General features: G+C 44.1%; 1 pseudogene; it reads right to left on the bottom strand.

Moving 5' to 3' along the window:
* Positions 1-13,134: 13,134 nt before the first annotated feature.
* Positions 13,135-15,833, bottom strand: LOC136503419 (uncharacterized; annotated as a pseudogene).
* Between the last annotated feature and the right edge of the window lie 264 nt (positions 15,834-16,097).

The raw sequence follows: 16,097 nt of genomic DNA on the forward strand, positions 1-16,097 counted from the left end.
TGATTTTTCTCCAGAGTTTATTTATTTGTGCACCATGTACTACCCGTTCTACATGTTTGAATTGCAGGATCATCATCCAGGTGATCGGACCACCTGGTGCTCGGACTTCTCCACCGATCAACTGGTCGGACCGCTTGGTTCATGGATTCTGTCACCGACCAGTTGATCGAACTGATCGCCAGCTATGCCAGTTACTCCTCGGTGCACGGATACTTCGTGCTCGAGGACTAAGTGGGCACACTTCATAGCATAGACGTCGTCAGCTACATCGGTGCTCGGACCTCGCCGCCTACGTCGGTGACTCCTCGGTGCTCGGACCTCGCCACCTACACTGAGGACTCCTCAGTGCTCGGACATCGCCACCTACGCCAGGGACTCCTCGATACTCGAACATTGCCGCCTACACCGAAGACTCCTCGGTGACTCCTCGCTCCTCGGTGCTCGGACATCGCCGGGGATGCCAGGGACTCCACGCTCCTCGGTGTTCGGACATCGCTAGGGATGCCAGGGACTCCTCGCTCCTCGGTGCTCGGTCATCACCAGCAACGTCGGGGACTCCTCGCTCCTCGGTGCTCGGACATCGCCAGCGACGCTGGGGACTCCTCGCTCCTCGGTGCTCGGTCATCGCCAGCGACGCCGGGGACTCCACACTCCTCGGTGCTCGGTCATCGCCAGCGACGCTGGGGACTCCTCGCTCCTCGGTGCTCGGTCATCGCCAGCGACGCCAGGGACTCCTCACTCCTCAGTGCTCGGACGTCGCCAACGACGCCGAGGACTCCTCGGTGCTCCCTTGGTGGTCGGATCTTACTACGTCTCATCGGTGTGCTATCAAGCTGCTCCATGTTGTTCGGATTAGGGTGCTGATCTTGGGCAGCACGTCTGGGGTCTTGATATGTGCATGTCAGACGATGTCGGCAAAGCTTTTAGACTTCTTTTTCTTTGACCCTGCTACAAGATTCATTCTTCATCTTCCAGCAGGCTCGGGGACTAAGTGGGCACACTTCACCTTATGGTGAATGTGCTTGTTCTCATCTTGAGGCTACGCCCGGGGACTGGCTGCCTGCTCGGCTGGTCTTTTACTTTCTGATCCTGGCACCATGTGACTACGTCACCTACTGTCAGGCTCGGGGACTAGCTGTGGGGGTATGGCCCCCGGTATCCTCAAGACAAGACACGGGCCACACCATCAGAGGTGGGATCTACACCCTTGCACGGGTGCTCCAATGAGGACTAGTGGGGAGTGGCGACTCTCCGATACCTTGGCAAAACATCGCTGCGTTCCTCCTCTATTTACTTTGAGCATTTACTTTGAGCATTTACTTTGAGCAATTCAATTCTTGTCTTTACATTCATAGAATTGCCATGCTAGAGTAGGATTGGAACTTAGGTTACAAGTCTTTTATGCGGTAGAACAATTAGAAACACTTTCTAGGCACAAGGGGTTAATTGGGCTAACCATAGGATTTAATTATTGCAAAGAAATTTAGAATTAGCCCAATTCACCCCCCCCCTCTTGGGCATCTTGATCCTTTCAATGATCAAGTGTGTGTTCCTCGCTTGAATGCTCTAAAGTTCTTATAATGGGGGGTGCAAGAATGGTGGAAGAGGTAGGAGAGCTAGAGCTAGGAGATGGACTGCCCAAATGAAAGCTTTGAGAGTCTAGAGAGAATGACAATGATGTCTGGGAAGGGTGCCCTAACTGCCCTTATATAGAGTCCGAGGCCAGGTCACATACAAAGAAGAAGGTTCTCTCGACCGAGGGGTCATGATCCCAAGGAAGGGGTCCTAGCTATCTTGGCTTGTAAGTAACGCCATCTTGTGGTGCATGTCCGGGCGTGGTTGTCATCATGGTCTTGTGCCCACATCATGGCATGGTGTGGTGTGGTGCTACAGTGCCAGTCATGGTGGCACTATGGGCACAGTGGTGTTTCGCCAGCCATCTTGCATGGCGTGGTCTCGCCGTGGCCTTCATCATCACCTCCTAATCTCCCAGGGGCATCATATAGGAGTTGGTAGCTGCCCCCAAACTGTTGATTATCCTGCTATTTGTTGTGCTAGCAGCTACGATCCCATGCTTCGAGGTCATGGACCTTATTAGCTTAGTTGGCCTCAAAAGTCAAGGCTACCGTCATGGCCGCCCATCCCATAGTAGGTGGGGTCATACATCTATCTTATTGGGCCATATTTGGATGATGGGCCATGGTACCAGCCATCTCTGCTTAGAGGTGTTGTTTTGTTTGCACTGCATTACATAGGGATGATGTCTTGTCCCCTCAGTCCTTGTGGGGTCAGTGCAGCATGCCTGCTCTTATTAGAGCTAGCACGCTCGGCTGGGCTTAATCTCTCCCTGCTCCTCCCAGAGGTTAGGATGAAGGAGAGGGTATGAGGAGCTGCACAGCATGTGGTGAAGGCTAAGGGGAGAGGTTGTGTCTGATCCCTACCTTAGCATTTGGCCAAGGTCCGCGTAGCTTATCTGGGCCACGATCATTTGGGCTTATACTAGCTGGCATACCATGGGCTGCCTGAGCGACTAACAAATTGGTGTCTTGAGATACCCAGGGTATCACAACCCCAATAGTAGCCTTCGAGCATTTTTGTGATCACAAAGTGATTATGAAAGCGCTAATGTTCGCGTGTACTAAGTGTGGGCTCGTAGTCATGGCCGTCTAAGCATCGTCGTTCGACCTTGCGGGTTAGTGCGTTCAATGCAGTATGTGGCTGTTATGTCCCATCCTATCAGGATGCCCCAATGATGTGGTACACGACTACTGAGCCTAGCCATGTCAGTGTGCTACCTATCATGGCATGTGATCTGGGCAGGGCTGTGTGGTCTCGTCAACGCTATACCGGCTCTACCTTTGGGAGGATCTCGATTTCCCTGACCTCACGCGGGCATCTGACATTGGCTGTGATCTCCCATGGTTCGCCATGCGACACGGGGGTCTAAGGCTGCTCAGTCCACCCTTGGGCCTATAAATAAGAGCCTTCCTTCCATTTGAGCCGCTAGTAGCCATGCTTGCGAATTGATTTTAGCCCCTTTGAGGGGCCAAGTTTGAGAGATTTGAAGAGAACCGTGAGGTTCCAAGCATGCGACCCGCTGGGGGTTGTCTATGATGGCTGGAAGCCGACGTTGCCCCTTCCAATAGCTAGTGTAGAAGGAGACTTGTGAGTAAGGGGGTAGGAGATGTTATGGGCACTGAGTTCGGTCATACACACCCTCAGGCCTCCGTCCTGTCGTTGCTTGTTTCTCTGAACATTGGTGGTCTGGTTGCCCGAAGTGGACAATGGCTAGGGACATCTCTAGCTTCCCCTCGAATCCTACGCGTTGGCTAGCGGTGTGTCATGACATTGGTGAGAGGTCATTTGACACCCACTTTAGGCTACTCATGGAACATGAGGAGGATGAAGTAGCACTACTATTGACACTAGATATGGCAGACAGATAAATCCACAAGCATACGAATGTCAATGTAGCTTTCACCCAAGAGTATTCCAAGGTATTGAATTTCCATGAGGAAACAAAGTGGACTAGTGAAGAAGTAAGAGTATCCAAGGATAGAACAAGGGTAGGTGATAACAGGTAGAGAGGATCTCTATGGGTTCTAAGATACTAAAGCAAGATGAAGGAAGGTTATATCAAGGTTGTTTACTTTGGGGCGTACCCGCCCTAACCTCACATAAAGGGCTAATTAGGCACAAAGTACAATGAGCCCAATGATTTAATAACTAGACCCAACATGGTGGAATACAGAGGATGGACAGGGGTGTCACCACCTGCCACCAACCACAATCTATCTTGGGATCTAGCCGTAAACACAGGCAAGCTATAGCCTAAGCACCATGCCTAATATATAGACACACTACTCCAATCTAGGCCTCGATGAAATAAGATCAGAGCACTCTAACCAAGTAGTAAAACTTATAAACATTAGTATATAAACAACACTTAAGTAATGCAAAACAATAGAGTTACCACACACAAGATGCTGGACTTCACTCGAAGAAGAGCTTCATCCACCAAGGCACAACTAGAGAGGATGCCGACAACCCCAACTCCTCCCCAAGCTTCTCCTCACTCTCTCCCTATCTTCTACTTCTAAGTAGTAGATCTACAGAGCTTCGCCTAACTACTACTCTCAATTGGAGTGATGGAATGAAAGGGGGATGATTACAAATGGAGCTCTACACCACTATTTATAGCCTCCCAAGGTCAGTTCTTGCAAGGGGGTACTTGTAGATGTCAAGGGAGGTCAGTGGACAAACTTCAATGTTGGCCGATGTCCTTGATAATTGGCCAATGGTCCATTTCCACCGACGTACGATCCAGCGGCATGGATGGACTCCTGATGGCAGTGGCATGCTGGTAAGGCGGTTACTTTGGTCGATAACTCCCTTTTGAGTATGACAATCGGCCCTCCAATCCATGTGGCATGTGTTGATAGCCCTTGGATCAAACTAACTTGAAATCGAGGCATGGATGTGTTCTATGTGAGCTAGCACATGGATTGGTGACATGGCCGTGGCAGTGAGAGGCGGTTTGGTGCTCCTGGGCCATTGCCCGACGCTTTGGGTCATTGCCCGACGTGGCTCGGGGGCCCCGGGGTCAAAAGCACCTCCCATGGCCATCCTAGGTAGTGGGGAGACCTTGGGCCTAGTTTGGTGGCCTTTGGATATTTGTCCACGTCGCCCGACCTGAGTTTAGGTCGCCCAACATCGAGTGTGTCTAGACCAAGCCCCGACCCATCTTGCAATCTTTCGGAAGGCATAACTTTGTCATCCGGACTTTGAATTGGGTGAACCAATACTTGATTTCATGTATCTCGACATGCTCTTCGACATGGTGCAGTCAAAATGTGCATTTGATGATGTGTTTTTGCATGTATATTGCCACCTTTGTTTCTACACTCACATAGTCATCACAACTTGTGGAAACGATTAGAAATAAGCCCTATGACTATTATGTCATTTATATGACAAATTTAGGCATTGTTGATGGTATAAAATGGGGTGTTAAGGACTATCAACAAGCTCCCCCACACCAAACCTTTGCTCATCCCGAGTAAAGGATTCGAACAAAGATGACTGAGCAAAGATTCAGGTGGATTGGACGCACGACTTTCTTTGGATATGATGCAAGGATAAAAGATATCCAAGTCACATACTCATACCTGTGGTTTTTGAAGTGGCTAGAACATCACCTTGGGCAGTTGAGAAATGGAACAGTTCTGACTGGAAGACATAGATCACTTCTTCTTCTCAAGTAAGATTGGAGTTTTTCTCAATTTTTTTCAAAACAAAACATAGCTCACATTACTCCTCATATGGTTCTCTCAAATCACTTAGTGGTATTTGTGTATATGTCCTCACTAAGATCTTTTCCTATTGCCTCAAGGCCCTACAATTATGGCTTATGTGGAGTTTTGGGTAGGAGAACTTGAAAGGCATACTTAGAATATTAATATTGTAATGTCAAAGCATGGATCCATGGAGGAAAACAACATACAAACTATGATCAAGAGTGCAAGTGTGTGGATATGAGTGGAAGGTTGACTCCTTAAAGATTCTCTCTCCAAATCTAGAGCTCAAGATCATGGGCTATCTTTGATGCTCATCTTTTTTTTGCTCAACACTTTTTTTAATCATCACTCTCTTTTTTCCATCATCTTTTCTAGCTCTGTTTTTTTATCATCTTTTCCATCTCTCTTTTTTTCATCTCTCTCTCTTTCTCTCTTTTGTTCATAACATATAGTCCATGCCTCTTTTTTAGACTTGGATGGAGAATGGAGAGAGATCTTGGATACATGGAGTCTTATTTTGTGGAGAGGTGGAAAAGCATGATTGTGGAGGGGTGGAAAGGAATGTTTGTGGAGAGGTAAAAGGCATATCTGTGCTAGCTCTCAGTGTAAGACCATAGCTAAGTGTGCAAAGCAAGTTTTTGCTTACTCTTAGTGTAAGAGTAAATCATATATGCTGGACTGTATGAGATCTTGATCATGTAAGCATGGTACATCGCTCACTAGGGTCACACGATTTGGAAAAACTCAAATAAAAATCTAAGCAGCAAGAAAGTGTGGGTTTGTCGAGATATTGCCTAAGGCTCTAGTAGGACATTTATACCATAGAGGTGTTATGAAGCCATGGTTTTAGATTTTGTTCAAAACAAAAGTCTCGAAAACACTTGATTAGAAAGGACTAGTCTTGTCATCACTATATCACACTTCACAAAAACTTAGGTAATGTTATCCTAATTGAGTAAGTTTCCCACAAGCATTAAGTGAAAGACAAGGAATAAAGATTATGCAAGGCAATCTCATAAGATAAGTCATGATCAAATCTTGGGGTCATGTTTTAGAGTTCATCAAGTTTTAATTAACATGAAGAAATTGGCCATTTAAGCATTCATTTTTAGGGCGATAAATAAAGGAGAGGTACCAAGGTACAAACCAACGTCTCATACAGAGATGAAGTCCAGTGAGTTGATGTTGATGTGTGAAGTGTTTCTATGTATAGCCTCAGTGTTTTTCATCAGAGAAGTTGCTCAAGCTGAGGTTGGGTTGCCCAACCCCCACGCCTATTCCTTTAGCATCTGTGCTTATTCAAAGACACAAAGAGTGAAAGCAATGAGGCTCTACTAGTACAAATGTACTAATGAACCAATACTTTATTCCTCTAATTGAAAAGCAAATAGAGGCGCATAGCATGATTGGAAATGAAACATGACTAAACATTTATCATGCCAAAAAGGAGATCAAGGTGAAGGAAAAACATACCTATGTCATGTATAGTGTTAAGTGAAACAATGTTCCTAGTGAAGGTTGTGACACTTCTCAAGGAAAGCAATGTGGTGAGTGGATCTCCTTATGATTGACCCCCACAGGATAACATTTGAGATCATGGAGCTATTATTTTTTTATGCTGCACCCAATTTTGCATAGCAAAATCAAGTACTCATATATGTGCGCCCAGGATGTCCAAACACACAAATAATCCTAAATTATAATAATATCAAAGTAGAGTACTTTATTACATCGAATATCCATTACATTATTATTTAACGCAAAGGTTTGCTCATCAGCATCATTATTACAAAAGCAGAAAGCTATGCCCATGCTGCCATAGGGACTCCAACTAGTGGACATCAGCCTAGAACTCATAGATATCTTTTGGAAACTCCTCTCGTCAAGCATCTATTACCCATCTAGGGTTTTCATTGAATATAAAGCAAGTGTAAGCGCACCATGCTTAGCAACTATAACAAAGGGATCTATGGTTAGCAATTTTAGTTGGTCATATTTTATTAAACCTGTATCACTACTTTAGTGAATAAACCAACCCAAGTTGTAATAATAATTAATCAAGATTATATTGTTCCCAACCATCCAAGTAACCACTAATCATGAAGGATCCAAGCCGCTCATATCCGTGAGCCTGGCTGTTATAACAGGTTAAAGAATTCTATAGAATTTGTACAACTTTACCCATTGAGCCATGATTCGCAAGGCCCATAGCACCTCTGCCAAGGAAGTGTGGCAGGGTTTCACTACTTAACCTTTCACTAGACACCCTTACAAGTTAGTAGCCGCTAAGGTTTCAGATTGACCAAGCAGATATAGATGCTCTCCTCCTAGAGTGGCACACTAGTGATGCGCAGCCCAGCACACACCGCGGCAGGACAAGAGCCATACCCAACTTGGCACCCCCTCTTGTGCCTTTCGGTAACCACTAACAAGCTAGAGACGTACTAGTTATATGACTAAGGTCAGAGCCATGTGACACTCAGGGTTGTACGAAACCTCCTGGGTGGTCACTTTAGGATAAAGTCCTTATGGAGAGGCAATAGAGCACTCAAACCTAGTACTCCAGCCCCTAAATAGTTGCTAAAAAGCACAATTTTAACATATTGCATAAACCATTAGTCATGTTTCTTATTTATGTTGGTTATGCACTATAGCAACTATCTAAAATGCATCACAAATCATAGGTAACAAGGATATGTGGCACGAGAGTAATCTAGCTTAAGTCCTTAAAGGCGATTCAAATTCAGACACATGCATATGTATGAATTATAAAGTTCATAGGTACAAGGGGCCTTTGTTACACTTGCCTTCCTCAAAGTTGACCTCCTGGTACTGTTCACCACCCTACTCCTCGGCAAACTCGAACTGATCACCTTCTAAATGTGATCCAAATCACCAATCAAGCATCCATACCAATCATCACATGCATACAAATATATTTCTATTAGAATAGCACACCAAACAATATAACACAGAGACTGAAAAGATTATAAAAGTAATCTACGTACTGCTACGAACACATGAGTGAAAGAATCACTCTAATCAAATTTAAAACGTGAAAGTTATGCATAAAACAAGATTCAATGGCATTTCTATAAATAAACCGAACTCAAATTTGAATAAAAACATATAAAATCTAAATTCTAACGTAAACTAAATGGCACATCCTATTTTTCAAAACATTAGGGGGCTAAAATAGAAGAAAATAGAACTAAAATTAACGCTTTTGAACTGATATTGGACTACGGGTTGATTTCAGAAAACATGAGGGGCTAAAGTGCAAAACGCGCTCGACAGACCGTGGTGTTGACCACGTTGCCATTGACATGGCATGATGTGGCACGCACTGATTGGTGAGGTGCTCCACGTGGGCACGGATGCGTTGACATGGGCACGGTGCACCGTGTCCACGGGTCTGCGGTGGACTGGTTATGACCCCGAAGGGGTATGTTCTAATCGTGACCGTCCAACGCTGATCGAACGACTAGGAATGAAGGGGAGGGTCCCCCACCACCTGCATAGTGTTGCCAATGAGCCCACCATGGCCGGCCATGAACGCCCGAACCCCGTTCCAAACTAAAGGCACAGGAGTGATGAGCGGAACAACGTGAACTCGATGAGACCAAAAACGAGGATGGGGAGCACGTCGGGGCGACGGCCCACACGGTGGCACCATGAATGGCGGCACTAGAGCTTGCCGATACGGTGCTCTAGGGCACAAAACATGAATCAAAGGCTACTGGGATGGAGCAGAGATTACCGTAGTCCCGATGAAGATGCTTGTGATGTTCGGGATAGTTCCAAGGCAGTCGGTGACGGGCGGAGCTAGACTTGAAAGGAAATTAGCCGCCGGTGAGCATGAACTCATGAAATCCGAGGTCAAAATGAAATGGAAAGGAGACCTATGGCCATGGCGAAGCACCGAGAAGCTCCCAGGCATGACCTCAGTGATGAACAAGCTCTAGAACGGGCAATTTGGAAGTGGCAGTGCGTGCGTGCGAGCAGAGAGTGAAAGCGAGAAAGGGAGGGGCTCGGCAGGGGATTTATAGGCGGGCGGGCGTGGTAGGAGTGGAAACGAACGTGGTGGTTACTGCCTGTCATCATGGAGGGGCTTGAAAGCATGCCTTGATGGCCTCCTTCACTCAACGCCTTCAACAGGGGAGTGAAGAACGTGATTAAGAGCAGCACATGATTCCTGCTCTGAGGAAGAAGAAGTGGTGGGTGGCTGACGTGCAGGCCCCAGACGATAGAGAGAGAAAGGAGGGAGAGGGCATGGGCCAATGTAGCTAACAGGTGGGCCCATGGCGGCAGTGACTGTGGCCTACTCCACTTGCGGGGGCGCGCTGGGTCGAGCAGCCCAAGAGCGGGGTAGGCGCGGGCGCTGAGGAGAAGAGGCCGATGGGCCTCAACCTGGGCCTATGCGCTCGCGGCAAAGAGCAAGAGAGGGGGAAAGCAGGCTGGGCCGGCTTCGGATTCAGGCTGAAAGCAAGAGGGAGGGATAGAAGGAAAAAGAACCCCTTTTCTTTTCCTTTTTTGCAAACTTGCATCAAATTCAAACTATGTTTGAATTTAAAGCCAAACAACTCTAGCCCTACACTCAAACAAAAATTATGCACCAGCATGAATGCAACAAATATTTTTCTAAACCTTATAGTAAATTTTAATTAACCAAAAATTATTATTTGAGCTAAGTTAAAATGCACAGGAAATAAAATAAATGCTCAATTTTAATTACTAAATTGTAAATAAAATTTTAGGGTGTTACATTTTAATATATAATATACTTTTAATATACTTGACCTTCATGTGCCTATATTTTTTGTTTTTTTATTATTTTACTTGGACCTTCATGTGTCCAACCATTTTTTTAATAGCTCGATGTCTCTCTTCACAAAAAGGCAAAAAGGGGTATTTATGAAGGAGATAGTTTAAATCTTTGAAGTGACACTACTTCACAAGGTCACCAAATTTAGCAAAATTTAACATGACAAGAGGTTGCATAAGAAGAGGTTCATGTATAAGCATTTGTTTTAGAGATGATAATGTAAAGACAAAACATGATCATTCAATTTTAACATCTCAATCTACACTCTTTCTATGTTTGATTAAGACAAGAGAAGAAAGAAGAACATGTGCACAAGAATTTGAACTGATTCATGTTAGTGCCAGGTTGGGCGACCTAAGGCCGGGTCAGCCGACCCCCATAGATGGCATAAGCTTTTGTGTAGATTTCCATATATCAGGTTAGCATGAATTCAAAAGAGTTGGCTGTGATTATGAATAGAAAGAAGACATGATTGAAAAGCTAAACTTCACCAATGTGTTAGAAAAACTAAACAAGTTCAATCATATCAATTTTTCATTTTCATGCTTATTGGGTCAAAGATAATCTTTTATGCATTAACCACATACCTTAGAGATGTTACCTTTATTTCTTTGAAGCGTTATGATGTGATGATGGCTTCGAGTGGACCATCACATTTGCTTCTAAGCATTAAATGCCTGATTAGCCTCACTCTTGAATTGTACGTTTATACCTTGTCCTTGACTTGAATTCCTTCTTCTTGATGTTACTCAAAAACCTTGATTCATGATTTTAATATCTGCAACGTAGACTCGTGCAAGGTGATACTACAAACTCGACCGATGTGTGAGCGCATCAGCCGGTGCAACAATCAAGCTCAATCTTCGTAGAGTTCATTCTATTTTATTTAAAGAGAAAAGCATAATTTTTGAAAGGTAAACTATATTTATTTATTATTACTACTACTACTTTATTTTTATGATGAGATGATAGAAACTAAACAAACTTTATTGAATTGAAAATAGCAAGCAAACGGAATATCTCCTGGCGGTGCTTTGTTTTAAGTCATAAGCTCGACCTTTGCAGTTGAGCTACAAGAACTTGCGCCAAGGCAACTATGAGCTTTGGAGTACTTATGGTAAACAAAAGCATACACAACCATCTTCTTGAGGATTTGATAAAGGAGAAGCATAGGATGGGTGTAACTCGCATAACTGCTAGCGGCAGAAAGAAAGATTGAATCTAGAGATTTTTCACGAAAGCGTGGATCTTGTGGCTCTGAATGTAGCTTTGATGTTCATCCACATGATCCTCCTTTTCGGACTCCAAAGTTGATCCCTAGAGAATGTCCATAGACCAAACATATTCGTCAATCATCTCTTGTCTATAGCATTCTACATGTGGATTCTCATCCTCGTCCTCCATTGGGATGGGGATCCTTGCCTCAGATGATTTATGCTCCCATTTGGTGTCAACCAAAAGGGGTGAAGTGCCTCCTTGGTTTGAATTATGAACAAAGAAACAAGGATGGACATCGGGGAGATCAAAGTCTTAGGTGGAAAATGATGTTGATTCGAGGGGCTCCTGGGCATCCAAATCTTGAGATGAATAGAGAAGATGATGATTTGGGGTCAAGGATGCCAAAGATCTCTGTTGGATTGGATGATTTAAGGTGTTTCTAACATTGGGAGAGAGATCCTCCTTGAATGCAAAAGGCAAATGATGAATTTCTTCTTCCTTTAGTGTCCCTAGCAATGGTTCAGGAATTAGGTTGGAAGCTGAAGCTTTAGATGGAATTGGCAAGGATTTAGCTATCAAAACTTCTATTTCTTACATAGGGGTTGGAATGTCCTTTTCTTTAGTGGAGTCATCATGGACATCGGTGTAGCAAGAGTTTTCAAGGATTCTATCAAGGATAGCTCTCCCCTCTCTAACAGAAAGATGTAAGAAGGCTCCTCTAGAAGCGATGTCAAGGAAATGTGCAAATTTCTCACTAAGACCCTGATAGAAGTGTTGCAATAGCATAGGAACGAGTATAGCAAGGTCAGGGCTGGAGGAGAAAAGATCCATCAAGTGGGCCCATGCAGCACCTAGAGATTCTTTCTCTTTTTGCTTAAAGCTTAGGACCTCTCTTCTAAGATGAATTACTCGAGAGATAGGGAAGAAGGTGTCGTACGCAAAAAGGCGACCCGATCGAATGCCGCACGAAACGGTGATCTTAGTTTGGGAAAATTGGATCCTTACCATCAAAAGAATGCATCTTTAGATATATACCATCAAAAGATTCAGTTTTAGATATGTACCATTAAAACATGACTGACGTTGGTAGCTCACTAGTTCTGTTAACTCCAAGTTATATCTGGCCATTTTGTCCTTGCATATTAGGGGCCATCTTGCTGCAGTCTAGGAGAGCATGTGTAAATAAAATTCAGTAGGATACAAACACAACATCTCAGCAACATATAAACACAACTTTTGAGTGGTATTAACAAAAGGCCATTATCTCATATGGCTGTCATTTCAATAATATAATAGTATGTTGCATACAACCAGATTTTTGTAGTTGGCAACAAAAGTTAGACTCATGGAGTTCACAAAAGACCATAGCCAACATAGCCATGTTGATGCTCCAGCAAAAGTTAGACCTATGGAGCTGCACAAAAGACCACAGCCAACGCAACCATGTCCACACTTAACACAGCCATGTGTTGACACACTCAACACAACCATTTTCTAGCTAATAATAATCCTCCTATTAATTCCTCCTGGTGAGATGGATGCCATCCTTCTTGGACACAAACTAGTTGGAGAAAGAGAAGACATGCTTCTTGTTGTAGGACCTGGGCTAGTTGGAGAAAGAGAAGACATGCTTCTTGTTATAGGACCTGGGCTAGCTGTTGTTGCACTTGGTCTGGGAGTCACTTGTGGATCATTAGCAGATGACTCAATTTCAGACTTGGATTTCCTAGGAGGCACAAAACAAGTTAGGCTGGGAACATATTTCAGCATGTATCAACCATTTATATTACAAATTTACAATTTACAATACCTTTTTCTTTTGGAATTTTTTGGACGAGGTGGTGGAAGCTCTTGTTCTAATTCAGCTTGAGTAGCATTACAACCTTTCTCTATGTGTCCAAACTGAAAACACCTTTTGCATTGATATGGGCCTCTTTTCCCTGCCTCTCCACTAGCCTTAATTCTTTTCTTCCTTGGTCTATCAGCAGGTCTTTCTAGCTTTGGAGGAATCATTTTAAACCTAGGATCAAATTTTGGCCATTGAGTCTTGTCACCCATTGGGGTGACCACAAAGTGGTAGGCTGCCTTGAACCTCTCTAGTGAATAGTAGTCATCCACAAAGTTTTCAATGTTAAGCTGCCTTATTTTTCCAAATAGAGCTATTGCATGAGTGCAGGGTTTTCTAGAAATCTGCCATTGTCCACAACCACAAGTTCTTTGCTGGATGTCAACAGCAACTCTCCAACTCTTCCCCTCTTTAGTTATTCCTGATATCTCACCTGACATTGCACCACTCTTCTGGATTTCATAGTGCAGTCCACGACTCTTCATGTTCAACTCATGTAACACACTTGGAAGGATATATCCTTCCAGTCTACTAGCAATCACTTGCCTTGTGTAAATCTTCCCCATTATTTTCTCTCTTATCTTATCCATCAGATCAGCAACTAGAAGGTCTTTGTCATCTTTAATCCAATTGTTGAAACATTCTGAGATGTTATTGTTCACATAATCAACCTTGCATTCTTTGGAGAATTTGGACCTGCTCCATTTCAGCTTATGATGTGTATTTAGAAAGGGAATTGCTTTAGGACTAGCTGTTGCAATTTTCTCCATTAGTGTATCATACCTACGATCTGTACATGCCCATGCACAAGGCCACATAAACTTGAGCACGTCACCCTTGAATTTTTTTTCTGAAATTAGCCATGAGGTGCCTAAAACATTCCCGATGCTCTGCGTCACCTTTAAAGACTTTGTTGACAGCATATGCTAGCCCCTTACATGCATCAGTGTGGATTGTTAACCCAGGGGGTGTTCCAACTGCTCTTTTTAGCTGCGCCATGAACCATGTCCAATTGGAATTTGTCTCTTTTCCAAAGATCCCATATGCAACTGGATACATCCAGTTATGTCCATCAACTGCAGTTGTTGCAGCTAGCTGCCCTTTATACTTCCCAGTTAGGTGAGTGGAATCAACCCCAAGGTATGGCCTGCAACCAGCGAGAAATCCATCAATACATGCTCTAATTGCTACAAACATCCTTGAGAAGTACATTTCTCCATTAATCTTCTTGCAATCAATCTCAACAATGCTTCCCGGGCAACATTCTTCAAGTGCTGCTTTGAACCTCCATAGCATGTCAAAGGTGTCCTCCCAAGTACCATGAAGATCATCCATTGCAGACTTCTTTCCAGACCACACTTTAAAATATGACAATTCAATATCGTAGTGTTTCTCCAATCTTCTCTGTAATTTCTTTGCAGGCAGAGTGGGATCCTCCTTTACAATATCTTTTAGCTTTTCAGATATCCAAGCTGTTGAAGCCTCTCGTCCACTACTTGTATTGGGACAAGTGTGCTCATAGAATCCGGAGAGCTTGACCACCATGAATGTGTTGCTGCCATGTAGTTTCTTTGCATACACTCTCCAATTGCAATTATTATCTGCACACCTTGCTCTATACCTTTCTTTGTCACTATGTTCAAGCCTAGTCTCAAACTGATTTTTGATGGCATATTGTTTGATATTGTAAACAAAAGCATCCTTGTCAATAAATGTGTCTCCCACCTTAATGATTGGATTCTCCTTATCATGTGATGTATGAGGCACAAAAAAATCATTACGAATGGTAGCCTCATCATCAAGAACAGTTTCAGTATCAAATTCTCTAATTTCCGGAATAGTTCTTGCCCTCTTTCTTTTCTGCACCTCATCATCTGGAATAGTCTTGAAATACCTCCACTCCTCATCTGCTCCAGCCGGATCATCTCCAGTAGGATCACACTCAACAGTCATGAAATGCTCCTTCTCTTCCTCTTTCGGGCATTTGTGGCCCTCCTGTTGTTTCCCCATATTGAGGTGCTTCTGCCCATATAAACCCTCCATCTAGTACATCCAAATCACTATCAACTGCAGCAGGGTTCACCTCCTCTCCTATGTTCATTGCAGTAGGAATCACATCATCTCCTATGTGAACTGCAGCAGGCATCTCCTCCTCTATAATATTTTGCTCGTGTGTACCCACTACCATAAACAATTTCACTATTTCTGATGCCCTTAACAAATCAAGAAGCTGAACATCTGAAGACAACTTGGATGTCATAGTATTCCCCGTTACAACCCAGAAGTTGGCCTGTTGATCGCTGCCCCATGTAAAATATGGAGCAATATCTTTCTCCAGATCAATGATTGTGTACTTTTCTGAATCAACAACCCAGCTTACTGTCCTGCCCCGATAATACTCCTTTCTACCACCCCGCACAGTGAAGTAACCATTGACATTGATCTCTACTCTACACGCACTCTTTGGATCAATCCTGCAACATCAACCAGCAACAATTCTAGCATCACTAATTTTATTCCCTTTGCAAAGTCCTATGTCATGTGCTCACTGTACTACCAAACCCTAAGGTGATAATAGCTGCAAATTTCAGAGTTTTGGAAGGAGAGAAAGAGGTCGTTACCCTTTTGGAACCTTAGCAGGATCCATACAACTCAATTTTTAGGTCGATTTTTCAGCACTGTAAGAAAGGGGAAATTTAGGGTTTAGAACAACAACAAAAAAATAGCAGGAAGAAGAAGAAGATGATGATGATGAGAATACCCACTGCTAGGGAGGCATCGCCGAGAGCACAACTGGGGAGGCGAGGAGGTAGTCGATGCTGGGGAGCACACCGCCGGGAAAGCCGCGGCTGCTGGGAGATGCGTCGCGGGGAGCAGTGCTGTGGAGGTGCGTGGAAGCACTCGCCGCCGG

This window comes from Miscanthus floridulus, chromosome 14 (genome assembly GCF_019320115.1).
Source record: "Miscanthus floridulus cultivar M001 chromosome 14, ASM1932011v1, whole genome shotgun sequence".
In the NCBI taxonomy this organism is placed as follows: domain Eukaryota; kingdom Viridiplantae; phylum Streptophyta; class Magnoliopsida; order Poales; family Poaceae; genus Miscanthus; species Miscanthus floridulus.